Source organism: Myotis myotis, unplaced genomic scaffold (genome assembly GCF_014108235.1).
Source record: "Myotis myotis isolate mMyoMyo1 unplaced genomic scaffold, mMyoMyo1.p scaffold_m19_p_1, whole genome shotgun sequence".
In the NCBI taxonomy this organism is placed as follows: Eukaryota; Metazoa; Chordata; class Mammalia; order Chiroptera; family Vespertilionidae; genus Myotis; species Myotis myotis.
The window spans coordinates 127,460,629-127,485,714 of record NW_023416313.1 but is presented as its reverse complement, the minus strand read 5'-3'; the positions used below and the strand labels follow the sequence as shown (position 1 = coordinate 127,485,714).

At 43.6% G+C, this 25,086-nt stretch overlaps 1 protein-coding gene across 3 annotated transcripts in view; it reads left to right on the top strand.

Moving 5' to 3' along the window:
• Positions 1-6,668: 6,668 nt before the first annotated feature.
• Positions 6,669-25,086, top strand: part of JCAD (junctional cadherin 5 associated) — a 52,846-nt gene continuing 34,428 nt past the window's right edge. For all 3 annotated transcript variants that reach the window (XR_004974301.1, XM_036351783.1, XM_036351772.1), the window contains exon 1: positions 6,669-6,780. The gene's annotated coding sequence lies outside the window, so the exon portion shown is untranslated. The remainder of the gene's footprint in view (positions 6,781-25,086) is intronic.

Genomic DNA, 25,086 nt, shown 5'->3' with positions numbered 1-25,086 from the left:
AAATAACTAATATACTCACTGGCTTGAGAAGACTAGAAAGTACATTCAGTTTCCTGCTGGCTTGAAAACTGCTCCTCAGTTCGTCGTCTCAGGATGGAAGTGCACCATGGGTTCTCATGCAGGCGCAGAGGTTGTAGTGATGACGCGTGCAGAAACGGGGAGCCCTCTGGGGCCTTATCAGTGACGACTGGGAAAAATGGGCTAAGTTATCAGGGGAGGTGGGTGACAAAGAAACATTGCAGCAGTTGTCAGGGCCTTACTAACCAATTGTTCCGGCCAAATGATACTGGCTTGGAATTTACTGTTACTTTTTTTTTCTTTTCTTTTTTAAAAATATATTTTATTGATTTTTTACAGAGAGGAAGGGAGCGGGATATAGAGCTAGAAACATCAATGAGAGAGAAACATCAATCAGCTGCCTCCTGCACACCCCCTGCTGGGGATGTGCCCACAACCAAGGTACATGCCCTTGACCGGAATCGAACCTGGGACCCTTCAGTCCACAGGCCGACTCTCTATGCACTGAGCCAAACCGGTTAGGGCAATTTACTGTTACTTTTTAACTATTGCTGATGAAAAGCTGACTTTCATGAATGGTTTCTCCTCTCAGACTTATGCCTTACTATAAACCACTAATAATTCTCTTTGGCATCTCTTATATGGATTTTTAAAAAATGTTATTTGCTTTAGGAAGTTTAATTTTTGTTGGATTAAACCAAACAAATAAATAGCACCCAATCTGTTCCATGTATATGTATCACCCAAGTACTTACAAGGCTCATAAACAGAGTTTGAGGACAGTAATCTGAGTTTAAGACAGAACATGGAAAAAAGCAAAAGTGAAACTCAAAAACAGTTTTAAAAGAAATGAACCAAAAATTCAAGAAAACCTAAACATTTTCTAAAAGTTCTGGCCATTTTGTCCTTTGGTAACCCTCATCCCTTAGCTAACATTTTGACTGTATTCATATGGTGAGGATTTATAATTCAGGATTTGCACAATGTGAGTTTAAATGACCACTTTTTACTTTGAAGATATTCAACAATGCAGTTCAACAGACAGTTGTTTTATAGCCGAATACAAGTATGGTGCTGGGTTGTGAAAAACAGAGGAATTGATTTGTTTCTGGGTCTTGCTTTATAAAGGTGACTAAGTGACAACATGGAGGGGTCAATGCTATTGAAAGAAAAGTTTCAACTCACGGTCCCCCTAGAAACAAGAGGCATGGAGTGCCATGCAGGACACAGAGGGAAGCACCAGTGTCAGGAAGGCACATGGGGAAAACATAGACCTTAGCCTCTATTAGGGGTCTCTGTGGAAAAGGCGAAGTGGGCCTGGGAAAACAGCTTAGGATTGGCTGGTTTGAATAACTCTGGTAGGCTTTGAGGCGTAGGGGCCTGAGTTAGGGTAGGGAAAATAGTGGCTTAGTGTGGGAGAGTAGATGAGGAGGTGGTTCAGAGTATGGCTCTCGATTGCAGGGGCGCTGTAAACAACTGTGGCCTTTAGTCTGGTCCTGTAATTAATGGGTTGCAAGTAGACAAATACAGAACCTAACAAAACAAAGTTAGGGCTGGGGTGAACAGTTCCACCAGGAACTCAGAATCTGTTACCTGAACTAAATATGTATGCCAATAAAGCAGATTCAAGGTATACCATGATCAATGCTATGTTAGCAGCTTAAACAAAATGCTGTGGGACTTATATGGAGGCAAAAAAGCAAAGATATGGAAAGTGAATTTCTCATATGGCAGATTTACATTCTCTTCAGTGCGCAACTAGAATCATAACTTCAAAATCATGCAACCCTGGCAATAAATACATGGAAGAACATGGAAGAGTCAAGGCCTACCCAAGTATCCAACATATAAGAAATGTTAAATGAAAGGTAATTTTCACCTCTTCCTCCCAAACTGGTGTCATTTTTGTGTTGCTGTATTTTGTTATCACTGATGTAATAACACACTGATATGCCCTTTCTCCCAAAATGAAAGCTTTTTTTTTTCTTCAATTAATGTTGGTGACTAACTTTATTTTGTGGCTATTCACATATTTCCCAGTTTTTAAATAAAAACTCACATAGGGTTAAAGAAAATACTCCAGTTAATTCTGGTTGGTTCTTGATTAGCTGATGTGTGATGGCTGGCAGACAGCAGCCCTGGGTGGCCAGATCTGGCCATCCCACTGACTTCTGGAAGCCACATTTGCATCACCTTTGTACCAGTCGGATTCCAGCCAGCCACTGTCATTCCCTGGAGGACAGGAAAACAGGGTTTTCCTTATGAATTTGGCAAAGAATTGTAGATTGCAAGCAGGGGGATACTGGGAATGTTCTGTCAACCACAAGTAAACAGCAGCCCTTTCCTCGGATGAGTTGAGATAGGGCTTAGGCGAGGCTGGTTTCCATTAATGTATAGCTTATGGAGGAAAAAGCTGACGAAGAGACAGCAAATACTTACAGATTCATTCTCCTTAGAGTGAAAGTATATGATTGAAAAATCTTTATTATTCTTTTCTTAACCCCCAGGAGTCTAAAGTTTTTTTGTTTGGGAAGTGTCAAATCTTCTAAGCAACAGTTAAGAAACACCTCATGAACTTATTCCAGAGGGACATTGCTATGTTACTCTTCATCATCACACAATGATGTCCATGGCTACTGTTGTTGTTTTTTTTAAATGTTTATTATATACCAATCATTTTGTTAGACTCTTGACATAATATTTCTATTTCTTGAGCTGTATCCCTGCTTCTCATTTGGGCATGTACTTCCAAGTCCAGAGTTTAGGGTCTCAACTGTAGGCTGTAGGAATTAGAAATTAAATTCTGCTTGTGTTCATTGTTGATGAGTCCCAGGGGCCCCCACACGGCTCTCCTGCGTCCCCCCCCCTCCCCCCGCCACTGAGTTAGCCCTGAAGTAGGTGGTCCATGGGACACACTTTGATAAACAGATTTCATGGCTAAAAATAATTATGCAGTAGCACCTCTGAATTAATATACAACATGTCCATATCTAAAAACAAGTTTTATTATCAACTGTTAACATAAAACTCTCTATGTTTTTTCTATAATCCTTATCGTTAGACTTTCTAGAATAAGCCAACCAGAGAGACTTCAAGGTTTTATCAAGAATTTTAATCTTTTTTAAAAAAATGAGAACTGGTGGTGTTTTTCAGAGTAAGAAAAATATCAAAGAGTATCCAAGTCAGCTAAAGGAAACCTCCTAGTAGGTCTTCACGGAAGGGCCCTGTAGCAGGAAGGAGGGTCATTCTCAGGTCTTTGAAAAGACAGCAAGTTAAAGAAACAAGGGTTTTGTCTTTTTTTAAAAAGAAGGCCATTAAGCATTCTTTCTCTGGTCATTGCACATCTGCACCATGACTCAGTAGTCCAAGTTCCTTCCTGAGTCTGTGAAATCCCTTCTCCAGGACTCTGAGAAAGGCGGCAACATTTAGGCTCCCCAGCTGGGCTGGATACTAGCACATGCTCCCAGGCAACACTGGATTTCTAGCAGCATCACACAAAACGTTGTTTTAAATCGTATTCTATTTTAAACCACATAGACAGTCAATATGTTTTCCTGTGTTTAAATCTCCCACAGTCAAGTAGGTGGGAGAAAGGGCCTGCAGTTGCATGGAAGCAGGAGTGGGTGGTGATTAGAAGGAATGTGATCTTCCAATGGTCAAGATAAAACTTATCCATGTGCTTTCTCAGTTACCAAGACCTGACTTAGGAAGAAATGTCCTTTTATCTGAAAACATAATAAGAGCCCTGGTCGGTGTGACTCAGTGGTTGGAGTGTCGGCCCTTGCAACAAAGGGTACAGGGTTCAATTCCTGGTCAAGGGCAAGTACCTGGGTTGCAGGTTCGATCCCCCACTATAGCCGAGTGCATTCAGGAGGCAACCAATTGATGCTTCTCTTTTATATCGATGTTTCTCTCTCTCTCCCTTTCTCTCTCTCTCTCTCTCTCTCTCTCTCTCTCTCTCTCTTTCTCTCTCTCTTTTTCCCTCTTTTTCCCCCTCTCTCCTTTTCATCCACGCTCTCTAAAAAAAGCAATGGGAAAAATATCCTCAGGTGAGGATTAACAAACCAACAACAGCACATAATAAGAATATACATATGTATATTTGTATATGTGTGTACATATAAAAGACGTAAGATTTTACACACACACACACACACACACACATACACACACACACACGGCTGGTTTCTCATGTCTCATGTCCACCATCTCATGTCTATGTACTAGTGATTTGTGTGGGAAATGGCCCCATGGATTTCCTCACCAACTTTTATCTTCCTTTGGGGAAGCATCACACTCCCCTTCACCTCTGTCTTCTTCCATTATAATGCAGTCACCCACTCTTACTCATGTATCTTTTCAACCTTGTCCCCCTTCCTCTTCATAATTCTACTCCCAAATCTTCAGAAAATCTCCCACCTTTCTACTTGTTGCCCAGCACCACCACCTCCTTCTATCCTCATTTTTTCCCATTCTGCTCTTCGCTTGAAATGGCCTTCATCGTGGCTGGAGAGCCTTAGAGCAGGGCTAGTGATATATCAGAACTGAAGAAAGAAACTAAACATTTTGAAATGAGGGCTTCATGATAAAGAGCCAGTGTCAGGAAACCACATAAATCTTTAAAATTGTGAAGTTGTCTTTTTCAGAATCTGGTATTTCAATCTCCTAACCTTCCTTACCAGCCATTCTACTAAAACACAGTTTCTTCTTAAGCTTTATTTTGGGGTGCTTTCACTTGTTCCTAGCATTGCTTCAATGTTGTTTTCTACTGCAACTATATAGTATTTCAGTTACATTATAAAACTTCTGTGAGGTGACCCAGAAAGCCAACAATATAACATTGTTCTATGGGGAAAACACGCATCCTAATCACAATTTGCTGGCTGATTAACGATCTTGCGGAAACATTTGGCTCCATATGTGTCTGCATTGTGCTGGGAACATATAGGTGCTCCACAAAATGCTATTTCATCGAGGACAAACGGGAATTGTATGACATTGAAACAATTTATCCCCAAAAGATGTTTTATGAAAAGAAGTAATGTCACCATTGTTAATAACTGCGATTTCCTGGAAAAGCTGTAGAATCCTCCCCCCCACACACCTTTTTTTTCTCCTCATTGTAATCCTCCAGCCTGGAGATGATACCCTTTGTCTCTGCCTAACCACAACCCTTTAAGGTGCTTCCCATCAAGCCTTCCCTGGTGGCTCCAGCCGACAGGGCACTATTAGTACAAGTATTAGTGGCAGCAGCTAACATTTCCTTCATTCCTACAATTGCCATACTGTGCTGAGGGCTTGACATTATTTCATTTAATTCTCATGGCTTTCCTAGGAAGTTAGCATCATCATTATCCCCATTTTATTCCATAGGAATCCGAGGCCACCACAAGTAAAGCAACACGTCTGGAAGAAGCCCTCAAATTGGGCGCATGCCGTCCACTGCCGTCTTCCCGCCTGGGCTCCTCAGACACACTATAGCTAATTCGCAGCATGGCACCTGATTATACTTTTTTCCTCCCCAGCTCTAGTGTGTTTGGTTTGTTTGCCCTCTTAGACTGTACACTCTTCATAGTTAGGGTTCAGAACAAGGGTCTTGGGCCAGATTCTGCAACATGGTAATTATGTGCTTCCCTGAGTCCCAGTTTCCACCCACCACAGAGAAATGTGTGAAGATTAAAAGAAAATAACACATATGAGGGGTTAAGACAAAGGTGACAGTGAAAACAACTTTAGGTATTATTGCTTTATTGGTATTATGGCAGCAAGCACAGCCCTAAATCCATGGTGTGGTTAAATGTTTTTCTAAAAGTTTGCTCTGTAGGGACTCCAGTCTGCTTTGCTATCCATTTTTGCCTCCATGGACTTGACTTAGCCAACATCCTGTCCTTACCCCCAACTTGTCAGCAAAGTTGTACATATTATGTCTTTTTTTCTGCTCTCCAAAGTGCAAGGACTTTTGCCTCTTAACAGACCTGGCACCAGTCTAATTTTTGCTGCAGGAGAAACTTGGAGTGGTTGGGAGACTGTAAATGCTCATTCTGGTCAGAGTGCCTCACTGACCTCCTACTCTTGGCTTTAGGTAAATCCTACTCCTGGCTTCAGTTTCCTCATCTGTCACAGCTGACCTCTAAGGTCTCTTCCAGCCTTCAGCTAAGATTTTCCTTTTTTTTTTTTTAAGAAGGAAACCACAAGCACTAAGCTATTGTCACCATCACTGTTTTTGCTCTTCATGCTTCATGTTTCTGTGTGTGCTGTATACAGAGGTGTTCGTGTGTCTACTTCATGTCTTTGTGTATGTGTGAGTTTGTGTGTGACTGTATATGAGTGTGTGCATTTGTGTGTGACTGTACATGAGAATGTTTGTGTTTTGTGTATAACTGTGTGTGCATGTATACATTCTTACAGGGTTGAAGAAGCCTAAACCCAAGTGTCAGGAAAAGACAGGAAAGGGTGGCCAGCCCACCTGTGCCTTCAGCACGACCCACCCAGGCAGGACAGAGGCCCATGCTGGGTTCTGTGTCTGGGTGCAGCCCTCCCACCCAAAGAGCCAGAGCCTGGAGGTGACCAGCCGGGCGGGGCGGGGCGGCCGGTGGGCGGGGCGGCCGGTGGGCGGGGCGGCCGGTGGGCGGGGCGGCCGGTGGGCGGGGCGGGCGGCGGCTCCGGGAGTGCTGGGCCGCGGAGGCGGCAGGCGGCTGGTCGCGCGGTTCCGCCAGCCAGCGGGAGCGGCGACGGCGCGGGGCAGCATGAGGGAGACACTCGGTAAGTCCAGGCGACTCCTCATTCCTGACTCCCACCGTGCCTTTGGCCCCTTCCCACGGCGCTTTCCGGGCCTCGCCCCCAGCGTCCAGCGCTCGTCCCCCAACTTCTCCAGCCGGACGTTGCTCCGGTCTGAACCGCTCTCAGCCTTGGGGGACATCCGCATCCCTCCGCTTCGCCAGGAGGGCTGGTCCCGGCCCCTCAGGTGCCCAGCTCCGGCGCGGGGCACGGGGCTCCCCGGCATCACCGAAGGCCGCGCCTGGCGTTAGGGGGTTCGCATCGCCCCTGGGCGCTGGGAGGGCCCGGGAGGGCGGGGGTCGCTGTTCCACTCTCGGCGGCGTCCTCGCGACAGCCCTAGTCCAGCCACCCCACCCCTTCCTCTCCCGCGCGCCACGGTTTGGCGGAGTCTCCACCCGGGAACTGACAGCCGCTGCTCAGAGTCCCGAGGTCCCGGGTTCCCACGATACCCGCTGTGGCGGACCTGCCCGCGGGACGTTGGGAGCTGGCCTCCGCGTCCCCCACTCCCTGCTCGGGTCCCCGCCCGGCCTGGGGACCCCCGCCCCTCGGATCAGGACTAGGGATTAGGGCACTAATCGCCGCTGCTCCCAGCAAGTGCCCGGGTGGCCCGGCCCCAGCCGTGGGTAGTCAAGCGAAAAAGAAAAGAAAAAAAGGGGTGGGGGAGAGGGGAGAAGAGGGAGAGGGGAGAAAGGCGAGAGCTCCGCCTGAGAGTGCTGTAAATCTCGCCATCCGCTGGGCTGTGGGATCTGGAGCCGCCCGCCCTCCCGGGCCGCCGCGCTCGCCGTGCACGGGTCTCCCCCGCACCGTCAGCTCCCCACCCCAGATCGCTGTCAAGTCACCCCGGAATGCCAGGGTTTCCCTAGGCGACTGGACTGTAGTGAGGCTGGGCACGTGCAGCTGAAAGCGCCGCTCCTGCTCCTTGTCACTGGCAATAGCAGCTGGGCGCCTCGGATTCTTCTGGGGGTTTGGAAAAGAAGCTGATTTTACTACTGAAAAAAATAAATAAATAAAAACGGGAACTTTATGCTAGGGCAACCTGCACATGCCCTGGTCTTGTTCATCCAACCTCTCCAGGAGCAGAGGACTTTGGGGAATTAGCTGAGACAGATCGCCTCCCCCCTTCCCCACCACACACACACACACACACACACACACACACACACACCCCCAGCCACCCACGCTCCCACCCCCTGCATCCCCTCCCCTTCACCCCCAGGCCCGCATTTCCTTCCTCTGGTCTTGGAGAGGAAGATGAAGGAGTGTGGACCACATAATTCGGACATTTCCCCTGCAGCTTCATGTTTTCCTTTTTCTTTTTGTCTTTTCAGATTTGCAGATATCCCAAGGGTTAGGGGTGAGGGTTCGAAGATGATTCTTGATAGGGAAAGGGAGTGGGAAATGGGAAAAGACAGCCAGAAATTTTCTTGACAGAAAGGGCAGACTCAATAGTCTAAACTTCTAAACTCAATGGTCACAGGCTGTGCAAATAAAACAATAATGCCTTATGCCAGAGAGTTTTTGAATTTAAGAGACTAGATTAAGAACACCCAACAACACAAGGTTGAGTAAAGGTTTTTATTTGTTTGTTTTGTTAATCCTCATCCAAGTATATTTTTCTTCATTGATTTTTAGAGAGAGTGGAAAGGGAGGGGGAGAGAAAGAGAAACATGGATGTGAGGATGCGAGAGAGACACATTGATTGATTGCCTCCCCCACTGGCCACAATCCTGGCGGGGGATCCAGCCTGCAACTGAGGTATGTGCCCTTGACTGTAATTGAACCCTGAGGGCCCATGTTCTAACCACTGAGCAAAACTGGCTAGGGTGTGAGTAAACTTGTTTTTGGTTTTTTTGTTTGTTTGGCAAATCACACTCAGATTCTATTTCATGGGACTTGTGCTGGTTTTCATGTGAAATTGGGAGTTCAGTAAATTCATTTAGTTTTCCATGATGTACAATGCATTTGGACTTTCTATTTACCTTGATATGAGGTATCTAATTCTTAGTCATCACTGAACAAGCTTCCCCTAGGTCCCTAAATGTTACTCTCGGCAGGCAGCATGTTGCAAACTGTTTCACTCTGGTTGGAGTGGGTGAGCAAATATTTGTTGAACAGAGGCCTTAATCTGCTGGGTCTTTCTCCCGCCAAACATCACCCTCTGTTGTGGAGACTGGAAGGTCAGGACCTTGGCAAGCCCAAGAGATTTAGGGGGATTCAGTGGGTGGAAGAAGCCTGTGCCAGAAAAGAAAGAATTTTGTCTTTCCACCTCCTTGGAACATAACTTAAAATGCCTGAGTGTTCACATGATTAGTTTGACAATCTAATCAGAGTAATCTAATAACCCAAGTGAGTGGTCACAGATTCCAGGGGAAGATGGTAGCTATAAAATGTAACTGGGCAGGGGTGATACCATAAAGAGAATAAGTAAAGACCAATTTTTCAGTAAAACAACAACAACAACAAAAGCAAATAGGAAAAGATCCTTGGAGTCTGATTTTTTAAATGCAGTTTAAAATTTAAAAATAAGTCCGAGAAATACTACCAGTAAAGGAAGCCCAGGAGTGTGTGGTTCTGCCAAGCTCTCCTTGTCCTTGCTGGGAGAGCCCTCTAGTTTGGGAGGACAGCAAGCACTAACCGTGTTGCCGGAGTCCCGAGTTTCTCTCTTCATGAGCTTGGTGGGATTCCACGCCAGTTAATCTGGAGACTGTAGAACAGTTCAGAACACATAGTGTAAAGTTGAAACAATTGTTCTGTTGTGATTTTTATTTTGATCAGCAAGGGGTGTATCTCTGAAATCCTCCAGGCCTGTTGCTGAACCCATTCCTGTGGTTTATTTGCTTTTTTAAGCAGATGTCTTTTACCTTTTGAATGGGGAAGGGTTATATCACTCATTAAAACCTTGTTATTGTGCTTCATTTCAAGGGCCTGCTGACTTGAGGAATGCTAAGGGACACCCACTTGCCAAGGACAGCAGCCCAGGGAAGCTAGATCAGTCTCCAATGCTTTAAACACTGTCATTTAAAAAATATGGGAACTGCTCCGGTACTAAAACCTCCATTATCTTAGTTTGATTTTGTGGTATTTTATTTAAAATTTGGATTACTACCCTTACTTCCTTTAAATATATTTTCCAAAAATTTTATATAGATAACAGAGTTGGAAACAGCCTGTCCACACTGGCAAAGATGACCACTAAATATCTTTGTAGTTTGCTGCTTATTGGGTATCTTGCGATAGCTCACCTCTTAAGCTAGTTTCTTATCTATGTAAATGAAAGAATTTAGATACTATTATAAAGAGACACCAAGATGTATTTCAAAGAGGGGAAGAAAAAGAAAGACAGAGCCCTAGCTGGTTTGGCTTAGTGGATAGAGCATCTGCCTGTGGACTAAAGGGTCCCATGTTCAATTCCGGTCAAGGGCACATGCCCGGGCTGTGGGCTTGATCCCCAGTAGGGGGGCATGTAGGAGGCAGCCGATCAATGATTCTCTCTCATCATTGATGTTTCTCTCTCTCCCTCTTCCTTCCTCTCTGAAATCAATACAAATATACTTTAAAAAAGAAAAGAAAAGAAGACAGAGACAGAGAGCATGCAAGAAACTATGTATATGTAGAAGACTTGGAAAAGTAGAAATGAGTTATTGCTGGTTATCTCAGTGGGGTTATTGGAAACTTACTTTTGCTTAAACTCTAAATTATGTAGTGTTTACTTTTAGAATAACTGTAAATGACTCTTGTAATTATAAAATCAACAAAAATATAAGAGTTATATAAAATCATTTAAACTTTAAGATTTTTATAAAACTTTGGCTCTTTTACTCTAAAGATATTTGAAAACAAAACTAGTGTGTTATAAGTTTAATAGACTGTTTTAGGAATCTTTATATATGGAGTATGACATATTTGATGATAATGGAATTAAATTCTAACCTATTATTAAGTTTCACAGTTATTTTTTCAGGTAGCCAAACATTTTAGAAGATTTAAAAATCTTATATAATTTCCATTTGGTTCTTAATGACTGCTAATCTTTCAGAAATGTTAATGGAGGAACTTGGGGTCTCAAGAAAATGTGATGAGGTCCCCAAAGCATAATAGTGTGACAGAATTTAAAGGTAAAAGAGAAGACAGGAGTGTGTGTGTGTTCATGCAAGTTGTGGGGGAAAAGACAGAAAAGTCAGAAGAGATCATATTTGTGAAAAAAAATGAAGTGAATAATAAGTGAATACTATTTTCTTCTCTTTATTTATCAATGCCTTAACACCGACCCAACCCAGCAAGATTGGGTTCCAGGGTATTGTTTTTATCTTAGACCAAAGATTTTTCTTTCTCTTGTTTTTTTGTCACCATATAGAAACAGGTCAGTGATGGTTGCCTTATTATAATTATTACTTCACAGATATGCTTTTTTGTCTTAAGAGATTTTTAACAACTTGAGGGCCCTAGCAAAGCTGGCCATCACACTATGTGGTTTGGTAACGACATTGTGTGAGAACTTACTCTTCCAGAACTTAAACTGGAACTATTGAATTCTTTATCTCTTAAGACTGAAAGGGGCAACAACAATCCTATCGTTCATTATAAAGTACACTAGAGGACCGGTGCACAAAAATTTGTGCACTCGGGGGGGGGTGGGGTCCCTCAGCCCGGCCTGTGCCCTCTCACAGTCTGGGACCCCTCCGGAGATAACGCCCTGCTGGCTTAGGCCTGCTCCCGGGTGGCAGAGGGAGGGCCAATCCATAGGTGCAGCCCCTGGTCGGGCTCAGAGCAGGGCCGATTGGGGAGTTGGGGCGCCACACCCTGTCATGCACAGAGCAGGGCGGATTGGGAGGTTGCAATGCCACCCTCAGTCACGCTCCGGGTAGGGGCTGATTGGGGGGTTGGGGCACCGCCCCCTGTCACACTCAAGGCAGGGTTGATGGGGAGGTTGCGGCACCACCCCCTGTCACGCACAGAGCAGGGCCAATCAGGGGGTTGGGGCGCTGCCCCCTGTCATGCAAAGAGCAGGGCCCATCGGGGGGTTGGGGCTCCATACCCTGTCATGCACAGAGCGGGGCGGATAAGGAGGTTGAGGAGCTCCCCCCTGTCACTCACAGAGTAGGGCTGATAGGGGAGTTGGGGCGCTGCACCCTGTCACACACAGAGCCGCAGGGCGATCAGGGGTTTGGGGAGCTCCCCCCTATCAGGCACAGAGCAGGGCTGATCAGGGGGTTGGGCGCCTTTCCCTGTCACGAACAGAGCAGGGTGGATAGGGAGGTTGTGGCCCAGCCACCTGTCACACACAGAGCCGCAGGGCGATCAGGGGGTTTGGGCGCTGCCCCCTGTCATGCTGATCCCAGTGCCGGGAGGCCTCGCGGCTCCACTGATCCCGGTGCTGGGAGGCATATTACCCTTTTACTGTATAGGATAGAGGCCTGGTGCATGGGTGGGGGCTGGCTGGTTTGCCCTGAAGGGTGTCCTGGATCAGGGTGGGGGTCCCCACTGGGGTGCCTGGCCAACCTGGGTGAGGGGATGATGGCTGTTTGCAGCTGGTCACACACCCTTCAGGGTGGAGGGTCCCCACTGGGATGCCTGGCCAGTCTGGGTGAGGGGCTGAGGGCTGTTTTCAGGCTGGTGGATGACTGAAGCTCCCAACTTCTCCTTTTTTTCTTTTTCTTTTTTTATTCTGGGCCAGCTTTAACTCTGGCTCCAGCTCTGAGGCCTCTGCTGCTGAAAGCAGGTATCTGGTTTGTTTGGGTTCTATAGTCGAAACTCTGTATCAACTCCAGCTCTGAGATCCCAGCTAGCTGAAAGCTGGTTTCTGGGGTTTTGTTTAGCTTCTATATTTGTTACAATGTTTCAAACTGCAAGCTCAGAGGCCGGCAAGGCAGGCGGGGAACGTTGGAGTCCTCCGTCACTAAAGCAAGCAAGCCTCATGTTCGCTTCCAGCTGCCTAGCTGCCGGCTGCCATCTTGGCTGGCAGTTAATTTGCATATCGCCCTGATTAGCCAATGGAAAGGGTAGTGGTCGTACGCTAATTACCATGTTTCTCTTTTATTAGATTGGATAGTTCTACCATTTTTATAAAAAGCTATAGAAAGCGTTAAAAATTCACCTATTAGTTAAGCAACATGCTCCATTCCAGTTCATTTGATATCTTGACTATTTACCTCTTGTTTAAAGAAAGTACTTTGTTATATATTAATCAGAACATAGACCAAAAAGTTGTCAGTTGAAGAAATATTTTCAGTGAACTGTCAACAATTTGAGTGACTAATTACATCTTAAGTATGGAATGTCAGTGAATACAGTAAAGTTTTTGATTCTCCAGAGGAGCAAAGGTATAATCAAGACCTTTAGAGTGCTATTTGTAATTTTGTATTAGATTTTATCAGCAAAAATGTAATTTTAGGCTTGCTGGAAAGCGGTTAAGAATCTTTGTAGCAGATAAGACACATGCATCATATACCAGGCCCTTAGAACCTTATGTGATTTAACCATTTATTCTTTTCTTGTTTTATTCTCATTGAATCATCCAAACATGTAATATACTTTCAAAGATAGTTTCTTAATCCTACCTAAGCAACACCTTGTTTTAATTTTCTGTTGATGACATAATATTAAGTTAAAGTATATGAAAGTGCCAACATTTGACCATTTTCTCCTGCAAAATGGTATTTCATAAGGTTCATTTCATGGCAGAACCTCATAAAGTACATTTTATGACAGAACATTATTAAAAAACTTATGAAATACAATAAAATATAAATAAGGACATTAAAAAAAAAAACACCACCATACAATACCACTGTTGGTATTTTTGGTATTTTTCATTTCAGTGTTTTTCTCCCGTTTACATATGTATATAAATGAAATTTGTATTACACTGAACCTACGGGTTTGTATCCTGTCTTTATTATTTAACTTGATACCATAGACATTTCTTTTCTTTTTTTATTTATTTTTTAATTTTTTTTTTAAATTAGATCTTTATTGTTCAGACTATTACATTTGTTCCTCTTTTTTCCCCCATAACTCCCCTCCACCCAGTTCCCACCCCACCCTCCACCCTCACTCCCCACCCACTGTCCTCATCCATAGGTGCACAATATTTGTCCAGTCTCTTCCCGCATCCCCCTCACCCCTTCCCCCCCACCCCCAGAATAGTCAGTCCACTCCCTTTCTATGCCCCTGATTCTATTATAATCACCAGTTCATTCTGTTCATCAGATTATTCACTTGATTTTTAGATTTACTTGACAATAAATGTGTATTTGTTGTTCATAATTTGTATCTTTACCTTTTTCTTCTTCTTCCTCTTCTTAAAGGATACCTTTCAGCATTTCATATAATACTGGTTTGGTGGTGATGAACTCCTTTAGCTTTTCCTTATATGTGAAGCTCTTTATCTAACCTTCAGTTCTGAATGATAGCTTTGCTGGATAAAGTAATCTTGGTTGTAGGTTCTTGGCATTCATCACTTTGAATATTTCTTGCCACTCCCTTCTGGCCTGCAAAGTTTCTGTTGAGAAATCAGCTGACAGTCGTATGGGTACTCCCTTGTAGGTAACTGAGTTTCTTTCTCTTGCTGCTTTTAAGATTCTCTCTTTGTCTTTTGCTCTTGGCATTTTAATTATGATGTGTCTTGGTGTGGTCCTCTTTGGATGCCTTTTGTTTGGGTTCTCTGCGCTTCCTGGACTTGTAAGTCTATTTCTTTCACCAGGTAGGGGAAGTTTTCTGTCATTATTTCTTCAAATAGGTTTTCAATATCTTGCTCTCTCTCTTCTTCTGGCACCCCTACAATTCGGATGTTGGTATGCTTGAAGCTGTCCCAGAGGCTCCTTACACTATCTTCGTATTTTTGGATTCTTTTTTCATTTTGCTTTTCTGGTTGGGTGTTTTTTGCTTCTTCGTATTTCAAATCGTTTACTTGATTCTTGCGATCCTCTAGTCTGCTGTTGGGAGTCTGTATAATATCCTCCATTTCAGTCAGTGTATGCTTAATTTCCAGTTGGTCCTCTATCATAACCTCGAGGGTCTGACTAGGTTTCTTGAAGATCTCACTACATTTATCGGCAATCTCACCAGTCTTTTTGAGGGTCTTACTAAATTTATCGGCGGCTTCTAGAAAGTTCTTGGAAAACCTTAAAAGTGTGGTTTTGAACTCTATATCCAGTCGTTTGCTTTCTTCCATTTCTGTCATTTGTGTTCTATTTCTTTGTCTCCGCATTTTTTGTGCTTCCCTGTGTTGATGGAGTGGCTTTCTGTGCTAGGTTTCCTATAGGGCCCAGTGGCTCAGCCTCCCCAATTACCTGAGGTAGACACTCCTGGTGCACCCCTTTGTGGGCTTTGTGCACAGTCTTGTTGTAGTTAAGCCTTGATTGTTGTAGGTATCACTGGGAGGAATTGCCCTCCAGGCCAATTGGCTGTGAGAATCAGCTGTGTCTGCAGTGGGAAAACTTCTGTGCTGGAGACACCCCTCCGGGGCAAGACTTGCTTCAGTGGAGCTTTGGTGCTCACTGAGTCTGCCCGCTAAGTGTGTCCCTTATGGGTCTGAGGAGTTGTAATCTGGATGGTCCCGCTCTGACCACTGGGCACACTGGCTCCTGGATCTGTAAGGAGGTGCTAATCTAGCCTTTGCCTGAGGCTACTCAGCAGGAGCTCAGCTGTGAATGAATGCAAGTTGCCCTGGGGCCTTGGGCCAGCTGCAAGTTTGTTTAGGTAATTTTCAGATTGCAAAAGCCTCCATGCACAGCTTGGGCAGGGCAGGGTCCCAGGGGATCAATAGGGTGGAGCAAACAGCTATGGCTGATCCTCAGTCCTTCCTTAAGAGGCCCGGAGTCTCAGTGTCCGGGTAATCGCTGCAAGCACCTCTGAGAGAAAGCGGCCCTCGAGATGCGAATGATGCCAGACAGTCTAGCGCCTCTCCCCGTATCAGTCAGGGTCCCCAGAGACTTGCCTGGAACTGGAGTTCAGAGCAGTCAGGAGCTTGAGACTCCCTCTAGATTGAAAAAACCAACCGTGTCCTCAGCCGCCAGCCCTTTCCGAGTCCGCCTCCGTACCTGTGCACTTAACTTCCTCACCACAGCTCCTCTGAGTCTCGGTATGCTTTTCTCTTTCCTTCTAGTTGTAGTATTTCCACTCAGCCAGCCTTCCTGTGGTTCTGGAAGATGCCCGTTCTGTCTTTTAGTTATATTCTTGAAGTGGTTGTGCGAGGCAGCAATCTCCAGTGTTTACCTATGCCACCATCTTGGTTTCTCTATCATAGACATTTCCCTGTTCCATTATGTATCTGAAAACATAATTTTATACGTGTGTATACATATTATAGTCTATAATGTGGATATACCAGAACTTTGATCCATCCCTTAAATAGACATTTAATGTAATATTTTACTATCATAATTAACATTTGGATAAATATCCTTATAAAACTTTGTGTATATCTCTGATTATTTCATTAGGATGGGTCCTAAGTAGTGAGATTCATCCATAGTGTTTCAAATTTTTAAAGATTTTATAACATACTAGAGGCCCGGTGCACAAAAATTTGTGCACTCGGGGGGGGGGGGGTCCCTCAGCCTGGCCTGTGCCCTCTCGCAGTCTGGGACCCCTCGGGAGATAACGACCTGCTGGCTTAGGCCTGCTCCTGGGTGGCAGAGGGCAGGCCTAATCCCTAGGTGCAGCCCCTGGTCGTGCTCAGAGCAGGGCCGATTGGGGAGTTGGGGCACCGCCCCCTGTCACACTCAAGGCAGGGTCCATGGGGAGGTTGCGGCACCACCCCCTGTCACGCACAGAGCAGGGCCAATCAGGGGGTTGGGGCGCTGCCCCCTGCCATGCACAGAGCAGGGCCGATCAGGGGGTTGGGAGCTCCCCCCTGTCACTCACAGAGCAGGGCAGATCAGGGGGTTGGGGCGCTGCCACTGTCACACTCAGGGCAGGGCCAATGGGGAGGTTATGGCTCTACTCCATCACACACAGAGCAGGGCCCGTGGGGTGGGGGTGTTGGGGCGCCGCACCCTGTCACACACAGAGCCGCAGGGCGATCAGGGGTTTGGGGAGCTCCCCCCTATCAGGCACAGAGCAGGGCCGATCAGGGGATTGGGGCGCTTTCCCCTGTCACGAACAGAGCAGGGCTGATAGGAAGGTTGTGGCCCTGCCCCCTGTCACACACAGAGCCGCAGGGCAATCAGGGGGTTTGGGCACTGCCCCCTGTCACGCTGATCCCGGTGCTGGGAGGCATATTACCTTTTTACTATATAGAACAGAGGCCTGGTGCATGGGTGGGGGCTGGCTGGTTTGCCCTGAAGGGTGTCCTGGATCAGGGTGGGGGTCCCCACTGGGGTGCCTGGCCAGCCTTGATGAGGGGATGATGGCTGTTTGCAGCTGGTCACACACCCTTCAGGGTGGGGGTCCCCACTGGGGTGCCTGGCCAGTCTGGGTGAGGGGCTGAGGGCTGTTTTCAGGCTGGGACTGAAGCTCCCAACTGCTCCTTTTTTCTTTTCTTTTTTTTAATTCTGGGCCAGCTTTAGTTCTGAGGCTTGGCTCCAGCTCTGAGGCCTCAGCTGCTGAAAGTAGGTATCTGGTTTGTTTAGGTTCTATAATCGAAACTCTGTATCAACTCCAGGTCTGAGATCCCGGCTCGCTGAAAGCAGGTTTCTGGGGTTTTGTTTAGCTTCTATATTTGTTACAATGTTCAAACTGCAGGCTCAGAGGCTGGCAAGGCCGGCGGGGAACATTGGAGTCCTCCGTCACTGAAGCAAGCAAGCCTCATGTTCAGTTTAAGCTGCCTGGCTGCCGGCCGCCATCTTGGCTGGCAGTTAATTTGCATATCTCGCTGATTAGCCAATGGAAAGGGTAGCGGCCATACGCCAATTACCATGTTTCTCTTTTATTTGATAGGATTAATTACTTTAAAAAAATTTAATTTCTTTATTGTTGAAAGTATTACATATGTCTCCTCCCCCCTCCCCCCCATTGACCTCTCCCCGGCAGCTCCCCACCCCAGCACGTGTCCCCACCTTGTAATGTCTGTGTCCTTTGGTTATGCTTATATGGATGCATACAAATCCTTTGGTTGATCTCTTAACCACCTCCCACTTCCACCCTCCCCTGCCTTTCCTCTGAGACTCAACAGTCTGTTCGATGCTTTTATGTCTCTCGATCTATTTTAGTTCATCAGTTTATGTTGTTCATTATATTCCACAAATGAGTGAGATCATGTGCTATTTATCTTTCTCTGATTGGCTTATTTGGTTAGTATAATGCTCTCCAGGTTCATCCATGCTGTTGCAAATGGTAAGAGTTCTCTCTTTTTTTATAGTGGCATAGTATTCCATTGTGTAGTTGTACCACAGTTTTTTAACCCACTCGTCTGCTGATGGGCACTTAGATTGTTTCCAAATCTTAGCTATTGTAAATTGTGCTGCTATGAACATAGGGATGCATATATCCTTTCTGATAGGTGTTTTTGGTTTCTTGGGATATATTCCTAGAAGTGGGATTACTGGGTCAAGTGAGAGTTCCATTCTCAACTTTTTGAGGAAACTCCATACTGTCTTCCACAGTGGCTGTACCAGTCTGCATTCCCACCAGCAGTGCAGGAGGGTTCCTTTTCCTCCACATCCTCACCAGCATTTGTCTTTTGTTGATTTGTTGATGATACCCCTTCTAACAGGTGTGAGATGGTATCTCATTGTTGTTTTGATTTGCATCTCTTGGATGATTAGTGACTTTGAGCATGTTTTCATATGTCTCTGGGCCTTCTCTAAGTCCTCTTTCGAAAAGTGTCTATTTAGATCCTTTGCCCATTTTTTGATTGTATCATTTATGTTCCTTTTGTTAAGTTGTATGAGTTCTCTGTAAATTTTGGAGATTAAACCCTTATCTGAAATAGCATTGGCAAACATGTTCTCCCAGGCAGTGGACTTTCTTGTTGTTTTATTGATGGTTTCTTTTGCTGTGCAGAAGCCTTTTATTTTAATGTAATCCCATTTGTTTATTTTCTCCTTAGTCTCCCTTATCCTAGGAGCTGTGTCTGTAAAGATATTGCTATGACATATGTCTGCTATTTTGCTGCCTATGGAGTCTTATAGGATTTTTATGGTTTCCCGTCTTACCATTTAAATCCTTGATCCGTTTTGAGTTTATTTTTGTGTATGGTATAAGTTGGTGATGTAGTTTCATTTTTTTTTTTTTTTGCAGGTAGCTGTCCAGTTTTCCCAACATCATTTATTGAAGAGAGTGTATTGCCTCCATTCTATGCTCTTGCTTCCTTTGTTAAATATTAATTGAGCATTATGGCTTTGGTTGATTTCTGGGTTCTCTGTTCTGTTCCATTGGTCTATAAGTCTGTTCTTGTGCCAGTACCAGGCAGTTTTGAGAACATTGGCTTTGTGATACAGCTTGATCTCTGGTATTGTGATCCTTCCAACTTTTTTTCTTCTTTCTTAGGATTGCTGCAGCTATTCAGGGTCTTTTTTTATTCCATATAAATTTTTGGAGAGTTTGTTCTAGGTCTGTGAAATATGCTGTTGGTCATATTAATCACTTTTAAGAAAGGAAATTCCCATTTACATATGACCCTCCACATTTATATACCCACAGAAGGAGAAACCTCATAGCTCACTATGCCCTCACCAACAACCAATACTGTTTTCAAAAAATAATAATTGGCCCTAACCGGTTTGGCTCAGTGGATAGAGTGTCGGCCTGTGGACTGAAGGGTCCCGGGTTCGATTCCGGTCAAGGGCATGTACCTTGGTTGTGGGCACATCCCCAGGAGGGGGTGTGCAAGAGGAACCTGATCGATGTTTCTCTCTCATTGATGTTTCTCTCTATCCTCTCCCTTCCTCTCTGTAAAAAATCAATAAAATATATTTTTTAAAAAATAATAATTGGGCCGAGGCCGGTTTGGCTCAGTGGATAGAGCGTCGGCCTGCGGACTGAAAGGTCCCAGGTTCGATTCCGGTCAAGGGCATGTACCTGGGTTGTGGGCACATCCCCAGTGGAGATGTGCAGGAGGCAGCTGATCGATGTTTCTCTCTCATCGATGTTTCTAACTCTCTATCTCTCTCCCTTCCTTTCTGTAGAATATCAATAATATATATATATAAAAAATAATAATAATAATAATAATTGGTTAGTGAATAATGACATTCTTGTTTAATTTACATATCTTTGATTATAGGTGAGGGTGAACATTTGTTTCATATTTTTAATGGGGTATTTGTTTCTTTATTAATTTTCATTTCGTGATCTAGGCAAATTTTTAAAAGGAAGACAAATTCTGGTTGATTTAATAAGGTTATTCATATTTTGTTTCATTCCACTGTCCAGGGATGACTTATAACTGTAAATATGAGAGTAAAATATTTTAACTTTTGTAAATGGAAAGGGAGGAAGAAATGGTACCATTTGCAAGTCTCAACCTCTAATGATGAGAATGCCCATAATTGAAATAACACAACCTAGACCATGACATCCACAAGGAAGGGTGTTGACGGGTCTTATGTATTTTTATGTTCTCCAGTACAGAGCCCAGTGACTGGCACTTCCAGTGTGGAACAAGAATAAGCGTGCAACAACTGCACTCTGGAACTTCTGGGATGGAGAATTGCTAGATGGTGTGCGTACTCCCTGGCCTCCTTCCATCCCCCAGTACCCATCTCCTGTTCTCAGTGTGTGGCCATTTAGCTCTGCTCTCTTGGTTGGCCTCTGTATGGGAGCTAAGGAGGCCAAGGTCAGAGGTTCTATCTTCATATGACCTAATTAGCTTTGTTTGTGTCATGGCCACAATCTGTATTCATTTCACTGTGGCCAGCTGACATAGAAATGCATGCTGTTCATCACAAGGGAGAATAGGCTAGAAGGGGGCAGATTTGTAGAGCTAGAAGGACCTTGAAGAACCTTTCATTCAACCTTCTTATTCCCCCCCACCCCCCCAGGGGAAGAGACTGAAGTTCAAACAGGTCCTTCCCTTTTCTCTTGTGAAGTGTCTCAGGGTCAATTCAAAATAACAGATATGTATTGAGCAACATGGAGACATAGAAATTTATCCCTACAGTGAGTGTGTGGGCAACTGAACTCTATGCTTAAATCCTGATGGATTGTTAACACTTTCCTAAATCCCTTCTATGTGAATATAAATGATACGGCTAATATTTAAAGAACTTAGAAATCTATCACAATAAGATTACTTTAAATAGTCTCATTCAGGTCTTTGGAAGGGACAAGTAATTTGATGAAGATCCATTTGAAAATGATTTTGGGAAAGAAAATTTTTTGGGAATTGGTTGGTTAAATGAAAATCAAATTACTTGTCATTCTCGGGCCAATAATTATTTCCGACTTCTATATTTCTCCTAATGAAAAGACCATTATCTTAGTCACCAAAACTCAAATTCATTTTACTTCTTCCCTTAATAATTACTCTTATTTCTTTATTCCTTAACCATCTCCTACCACTCCTACACATTACAATAGAAGGGATTTCTAACTTCTTGTCTACACATCTGTTCTTGGTCTGGTCACTTCAGTCCACTTTCTTGCTACATTCTTTGTGGAGCAGCCTTACCCTTGCTTGCCCAAACCCTTTGTGGTTTTCCATTATCTGCTCAAATAAAGTCCAAATTCTATTAATGATGTAAATAAGAGTGGCTATTTCTATATAGATAATTTTTTCTTTTAGAATTCATTTTTTTCTGAAAGTTACTCCACTTCCATTTAGCAGAGATATCATTTGTCTGGCTTTTCAGAATCACATAATACGTTTTATGATGGCTCCATGTTACTGACAAGGACCCTGAAAATTCAAATGATGGGAGAGGTCTGCTGAAGGTCCTGAAGCAATTGCATGGCATATTTGTGAATTACGTGTATTCAGAAATTAATAGTAGTATTGCCATTAAGGCATTACAGTCAAGTGAGGCATCGACCCTGTGCATGTGTGTGTGTGTGTGTGTGTGTGTGTGTGTGTGTGTGTGTGTGGTGTGTATAAGGAAAGAAGTATCTAGAAGAGCCATTCTAATCCCAGAGAATAAAGGAGATTTTTTTTCTTTTTAAATATACATTTTTTCAATTTAATGTCACCATGCTTTCTATCTTTTCTTGTTTATGCATTATTTGGTAAAGTGGGAACTTTTGTTGCTATATAGAAGGATGAGCCTAAAATAGTAGCATGGGTTCTGAAGCTAGCTGACCCTTACTTGATCTTATATCTGTACTTATAAGCGGTGTAACCTTGGACTCACATATGGGACTTTCATAGGTATATCCAGAAGTATGCTGGAGTAGAAGATGAAATAAAGTGTTCCAAGCAACTAACAGAGCATCTAGCACATTGCAGATGTTCAATGGATGGTTGATGTTATTGTCTTCCATATGTGCTGCTATTTTGAGCTTATAGAGCAGTCACTTTCTGCTTTGTATGTAGAGAGTTTATTGGTACAGGGGAGGATAAATTAACCATGAATTGGAAGATATTCTTGATGAATTTGTTACGCATTGAGCAGAGAGTATTTTGAGCATTTTACCACCTATCACAAGTATCTTCAGGGGGGCAAAAGTAATAGAATATAAACCTACTGATGTTATAAATCAATCAGAAAATCTACCGGAGGCAAACTTGGTTGTTTAGCACTGTTATTCCTCCATCTCATCTCCTTCAAACCACCAGAATTAGAGACTACATGTAATAAGCATTTCTTTTTGGGTGTCACCTCATGAATTTAATTTAATTAAACCAGTCTCATAGAGTTAAACAAGAGAATTGTGGGTTGAGCTCTGTCTTCCCACCCAGCTCAGTGTTACTTGTTTTTTGTTTCATTCACTGTTTCTTCAATTATGCTATAAGTTTCCAAGCTTGTAAGTAGCATTTTAATAACAAAATAGAAAAAAAAAGTATTTGCATTTATCTTATCCTTTTGTGTGTGCATTGTATACTCAGCACAGAATCTTTCTTCCATAAAAAGAGAATTTTTATAAATCCAGTGTTTCTTCTTTATGTAGCAGTTGACCCTTGAAACTATGGAGGCTAGGAGTGTTAGGGGTGTTGAAAATCCAGGTATAAGCCCTAGCTGGTTTGGCTCAGTGGATAGAGCATCAGCTTGCGGACTGAAGGGTTCCAGGTTCAATTCCGGTCAAAGGCACATGCCCTGTTGCAGGCTCGATCCCCAGTAGGGGGCGTGCAGGAGGCAGCCTATCAATGATTCTCTGTCATCATTGATGTTTCTATCTCTCCCTCCCTCACCCTTTCTCTCTGAAATCAATAAAAATATATTTTAAAAAAAAAGAAAAAAAGAAAGAAAGAAAAAGAAAATCCAGGTATAACTTTGTATCCCCCAAAAATTTTACTAATAGCCAATGTTTACTGGAAGCTTTACTGATAACATAAACAGTCAATTAAGACATAGTTGGTATGTTATCCTATATAATAAAGAGCTAATATGCTAATTAGGCCAGACAGCAGAACGACCTTCTGGAACAACCAGTGGGTGGGGGGCGGGGCTGCAAGGCAACTGGGGCCTCCACCCTTTGCAGGGCGATCAATGGGGGTGGAGGGGGGGGCTCTGCAATCGATCACCCCACAGAGGGTGGCAGCAGTTGGGGCTGTGAGGGCCGAGCGCCTTACATGAATTTCGTGCATTGGGCCTCTAGTATGTATTATATATTGTATTCTTACAATAAAGTAATCTAGAAAAAAGACAATGTTATTAAGAAAGTCATAAGGAAGATAAAAATATATTTACAGTACTTATTGGAAAGAAATACACATATAAGTGGACCTGCAAAGTTCAAACCCATGTTGTTCAAGGGTCAACTGTATGGTCCTAAAAAGTTTGTTTCACTCAAATGTTTGTTTTGCTCAACCCAAGTTGTACAACCAAGCAAGACATTTTCTGAGTGGGTGGCTGGGCCTAGCTCTGATTTATTTCTAATTAAATCAAGTAATACCACAAATTCCATTAGAGATTACTATCCTAATATCCTAAAACTCCTAGAAGCCCTATAGGTTTCCTTGGAATAAGTGGCAGCCCATCTATTTTACACATGAGAAAACTGAGGCTTGGAAGTTAAGTAAATTGACAAAGGCCACTTATGAAATGAAAGCCAGGATGGAAACCTAGGTCATTTTGACATCAAAGTGCTTGCTTTTTCTTCTTACTGTGCTCTGCCACCCTCTCTACATTTGTGTAGGACAGCAGTTTTTAACCGATGCACCATGGCAGGCACACTGATGTGCCTGCCACAAGGAATTTTCAAACATGCAGTACCTGACTCTTTTCCCTTAGATTGTCAAATAAAAAAATGACAACAGCCAACACAACAATAGCCATCTGGTATGAATGAATTAAAATTATACCTACTTTTTTATTATCCGATCGGCAAAAAATAGAATTTATTTTTTGGTGTGCCGAAGAATTTTAGTAATTAGTTTATTTGTTTCATGACATAAAAAAAATTGAAAATCACTGATGTAGGAGAAAGTCTGCAATCACCTTCCACTGAGATGAGAAGAAACAGCTGAACACACGCTACCCAGAGAACTAGATCCATTAGCATAAGTGTCCTTTTGAGTAGGCTGTCAGCTCTTCTTGTGGTGCTAGAGTTTTTAAATGGCTTTATAAGTTTTGTCTTTGAAATGATGGAGTTTAGGGATATAAGCAAGATTATAGTAGGGAAACATGAAAAGGACAAAAGTGAAATCAAAAGAAACAAAAAACTGTGTCTTGACTTTTTTAAACCAAAGAAAGAAGAATAAAGGTGGCAGCATTGCATAACCATTTGTTTCTGGGGACCTGTGACTTCCCTCTGCTTCTGCAGTTCTGGTTGCTCTTCTGCCAGTGATGAGGTGTTCCCTGGCCTCAGGTGTCAAGCTACTGGTAGGTCATAGGTGGAGTCAACAGAGGACAGTACTGTCCCTTAGGGCAGCGGTTCTCAACCTGTGGGTCGCGACCCCTTTGGGCGTCGAACAACCCTTTCATAGAGGTCGCCTAAGACCATCGGAAAACACATATATAATTACATATTGTTTTTGTGATTAATCACTATGCTTTAATTATGTTCAATTTGAAACAATGAAATTGGGGGTCACCACAACATGAGGAACTGTATTAAAGGGTCGCGGCATTAGGATGGTTGAGAACCTCTGCCTTAGGGAGATTCATTTCTTTTACTTTTTCTGTTCTTAAGGATAAGGAAGTAGTTACAATTAGTAGCTATGCTTTTTCTTGGGAAGAACATTTCTGATATGATAGAACAGCTGTATTTGCTGTTGAGAACAGAGCAATGAACTTATTAGATTGAGGAATT